At 44.8% G+C, this 4,367-nt stretch overlaps 1 non-coding gene across 1 annotated transcript; it reads left to right on the top strand.

Moving 5' to 3' along the window:
* The first annotated feature begins 3,934 nt into the window (after window positions 1–3,934).
* LOC130721613 (small nucleolar RNA R71) lies at window positions 3,935–4,041 on the top strand. Its single transcript, XR_009013540.1, has one exon. It is a non-coding gene; the product is annotated as a small nucleolar RNA R71 (small nucleolar RNA).
* The last annotated feature ends 326 nt before the right edge of the window (window positions 4,042–4,367 follow it).

The following is a 4,367-nucleotide window of genomic DNA, read 5'->3' as shown; positions in this document are numbered from 1 at the left end:
GCCCGAAAGCGGCGTCCATCCAAGCAGGAGAAGGGTCAGCACGTGGTGGAGTAACCACCTCATTCACCACCTCAACATTTTCTTCTTCCTCCTCTTCTTCTTCTTCCTCTTCTTCTTCTTCCGCTGGCTCCTCAGGATCCTCTTCCTCCTCTTGAGGCATTCTTGCCGTCCATTCTTTATAAAGTTGAGTGATCCTCTCCTTACTGAGCAGAGGTGCCACATGCAACCTCTTCTCAATAACATGGACTGGCCTCCTAGCTCTGTCCCTCACCGCATGAATCAACGAGCAAATCAAGTGAGGAAAGATGGGCCGATGCTTGTCGTTACTCCTGTTGTAGAGGGAATAAATCCGACCAGCAATGATGGTGGCCACATCCATAGGATGGCCTCTCACAATGCAGTAGATGGCAACTATTGTAACCTCTTTAACTTCAGTTTTGTTAGAGCTAGGAATGAGGGAATCCTGCAAAAATTCAGCCCAAACTCTAGCCAACGGTGTCATGTCCTTCCTCCTCACAAAAATAATCTCATCATCAACTGCTTCCCAGTCCCGCCCAGGCCTAACAATCACTGCCTTCATGTCTTCCAAAATCTCCGGTGACTTCTCCTCTAAGAGCTCATGATAGGTGGCCTTCTCGGGGAAAAGCTCATTCTCTTGGTCCTCCGTGAGGAGACCAAGATGCCTGCGAATGACTGCTGGATTGTAGTCAATCACATCTTCCCTGAACCAAGATGAATTCACCGGTGGCCTGGACCTGTCCTCTTGATTGTCACAGTAGGTGTTCGCGTAGAACTCCCTAACCATGACCTCACAAGCAAACGGAATGGGGTTGACCCAATTCTTCCACCTCCTAATCTCCATGGCTTCTTGCATGCCCAAGAGGTCTCTCCTTCCCTCCCGATACAAAACTCCCCGCTCCTTCACACACTCCTTGTGTGCTAGGTGAGATCGATAAAACTCCTCCTTTTTCAATGACAGGAAGCGGGAGCGATCAAAGCTCCGGGAGGTAGAGGAAGAAGCTGCAGCTCTTGTGTTGGTTCTTGCTCTTTTTACAGGCATCTGCAAAGTTGTTAGCACATACACAAGCCACAGGCGTTAGAAATGTTAGTTCAAAAATAAAAAGAAATGAGAGGAGAAACTTTGTACAAAAACAAAAATAGAACAACCTAAGAGCACCCAACAAGTCTCTTAGTGATCTTGGCAAAGAAAGAAAGAAAGATTACCACAAGCACTTGCCAAAAATCGACTAAGAGAACCCATTGAGGCATTCTAACAAACACCTTGTAAGCAACAACTAAACTAAACTAATCCACAAAATCCTAACTACCCATTCCTCACAAATTCACAACCCCTTTCTAATTAAGCACAAAACCATCCCATAATGAACAAATACTACCCAAACCCAACTTGCACTAGCACAAATTCACTCACCCTTACCCAAAAGAAGCATGCATTGCACAACTCATGAACTATGATGAAGGGAAGTGGAAAATGGAACTTACCTTGAGTTGAGAGTGAGTGGGTGCAAGTGGAAGAGACTTGATGCAATGCAGAACTTTGAAGCAAAGGGAAGAGCCAAAGTGTGTGCAAGTGAGAAATGAGAAGTAGAAATGGGGTTTGGAGAGAGTGGGGTGCGTTTAAATGAGAGAAATGAGAGTTAAGAGTGGGAAAATGAAAGGTTGGGGTTTTAAAACTCAAAATGTGGGCAATAATACGAACAGGAGCGCTCGAGCGCTCGAGGGGAACGCTCAGGCGCTCACACCATTTCCAGAGGCAGTGCCTCTGCCACTAATTGGCGCCTAGGCGCCCATGAATTGGCGCCTAGGTGCTCAACCCAGTTTTTTCACAAAAAATTTTACTTTTTTTTTTTTTTGAAATGAAACACCTAAAACACTACAAAATTCAAAGATAAAAAATAACAAAATTAAAAGAATGGGTTGTCTCCCATTTAGCCCTAGGTTATAGTCCTAGGTGGACTCTCCTTCCGATGATGTTAGGAAGGAAATTCCTTTCCATTGATTAACTTACCACAAGTGCAAGGAAAAAACCTTGCACAAAAACTCTGGAGTAAATCCTCCCATGAGGCTATGTCCTCTTGCTCATCAAACCAAGCTCTAGCCTCCCTCGTCAAAGAATGAGGGAAGAGTTTAATCTTCACTTCATCACTTGAAACACCCTCAATCTTAGCAAGGGTGCTAGCTTGGGTAAACTTCACCATATGAGCATGTAAGTTCTCGTACTTGGACCCCCATACTTGTTACCACTAACAAGCTTGATGAGAGCCGGATGGAACTCATCAATTTGGGCATTAACCTTGGGGGTCTCTTCTAAAACCTTTGTCCTGCTTCTAATCACATCACAGACAAAGTCATTGTCATGGTTAGTCTCAATCATAGGATTAAAAACAGAAAACCGTACCTTTTCCTTACCAACACGGAGAATGAGGTGACCCTTGTCAACATCAATCTTAGCTCTACCAGTAGCTAAGAAAGGTCGACCAAGGATGAGAGGAATCTTCTCATCCTCCTCCATATCGAGCACAACAAAATCCACGGGGAACACATACTTGTCCACCCGCACCATTACATCCTCTAGTCTACAATCCCATATGGAGTCTTGAGGGATCGATCCGCCATTTGAAAGGAAAGCATGGTTGGAGTAACCTCCCCTAGGTTAAGCCTCTCAAACATGGTGAGCAACATCAAATTGATGCTCGCTCCAAGATCACACAAGGCTTCCACATCCGCCATGCTTTCAATTTCCACCGGAATAGTGAAACTTCCGGGGTCCCTTCTCTTCTTAGGCATCTTCCGCTGCAAAATGGCACTACATTCTTCCGTCATCAACACCGTCTCATCTACTCCCTTCAATCTTCTTCTCTTATGCAAAATATCCTTCATAAACTTAGCATATATAGGCATTTGTTCCAAAGCATCGGCAAAAGGAATACTGATGTGGAGCTTTTTGAAAACATCAACAAACTTTGAAAACTTTTTATCTAAGCTCCTCTTAGCTAATGCTTTAGGGAACGGAACCTTGCTAGTTTCAGGAGTAAGATCAACTTCCTTTCTCACCTTAATAGGCACAACTACTTCTCCTCCCACTATCTCCTCTCTCTTTTCTCCCTCTGTTTTTTTCTTCAATTCACTCATCACTCTCCCACTTCTAGTGGCTACAACAGAGGCATTTTCTTGCTTAGGATTGGGGATAGTGTCGGAAGGAAATTTACCTTGAGGTATCTCGGCTATTTGCTTGGCCAGCTGGCCAAATTGATTCTCAAGATTCTTGATAGCCGCCTCTTGATTCTTGTAATTGTTCTCCGTCCGGTTGATGAAAGTTTCCACCAACTCTTCTAAGCTCTTCTTGGAATCACTACCTTCACCATCTCCTCGCTCTTGATGTTGTCTTGAGCTTTGGCCTTGGAATCCTTGGCTAGGAAATTGTCTTTGAAAGCCATTTCCTTGCCCACTACTACCTTGCCTCCAAGAGAAATTAGGGTGATTCCTCCATCCTGGATTGTAAGTATTTGAAAATGGGTCATTCCGAGCTTGACCCATAGCCTTCACTTCCTCCTCCGGTCTAGTCTCTGTGCATTCTTCGCTGTCATGTGGCCCTCCACAAGTCACACACTCCACCTTGGCAACTCGACCATCAATCTTGGTAGTCTTCATTTGATTTTGAATCTCATTCATTTGCTTGGAGAGTTGCTTGTTGGAGGCCATAAGTTGATCATAAGCTTCGACCTCAAGGACACCTCTTTGGGCTTGGCGATCATTACTAGAGTTCATGGCTCTTATAGCCATTTTTTCAATCAACTCATACCCCACTTGTGGAAGTAAGGCATCGAACTCTCCACTTGAAGCTGCATCCAAACCAAACCTCGAAGAATATTGGAGACCGTCATAGAACTTTCCTACTTGCTCAGCTTGAGTAAGGTTATGTTGAGGACACCTCCTCAGGAGCTTCTTGAACCTCTCCCAAGCTTCATAGAGATTCTCATCGGTGGATTGAGTAAAAGTCATGATGTCATTCTTGAGCTTTCTCAAGAGGGCTCTTGGAACAAACCTTGTGGTGAACTTCTCAGCCAAGTCTTCCCAAGATGTAATGCTACCTTGGGGCTGTGAGTTCAACCACTCCTCAGCAGTATCCCTCAATGAAAAAGGGAATAAACTCAAGCGGATGGTGTCCGCTGAAACATTCTGAACTCTGTAGGTGTTGCAATTGCGGATAAACCGCTCCATGTGTGCATGAGGATCTTCAAGAGCACCTCCACCATACTGATTTTGGCTCACCAAATTAATGAATGCCGGCCTCAGCTCATAATTTCCCGTGCCATCGGGGGAAACTATGCTGCCCGGATAATCGT

This window comes from Lotus japonicus, chromosome 5, assembly GCF_012489685.1.
Source record: "Lotus japonicus ecotype B-129 chromosome 5, LjGifu_v1.2".
Taxonomy (NCBI): Eukaryota; Viridiplantae; Streptophyta; class Magnoliopsida; order Fabales; family Fabaceae; genus Lotus; species Lotus japonicus.
Note: the sequence above shows the minus strand (reverse complement) of the source record. Positions and strands in the feature narration are given on the sequence as shown.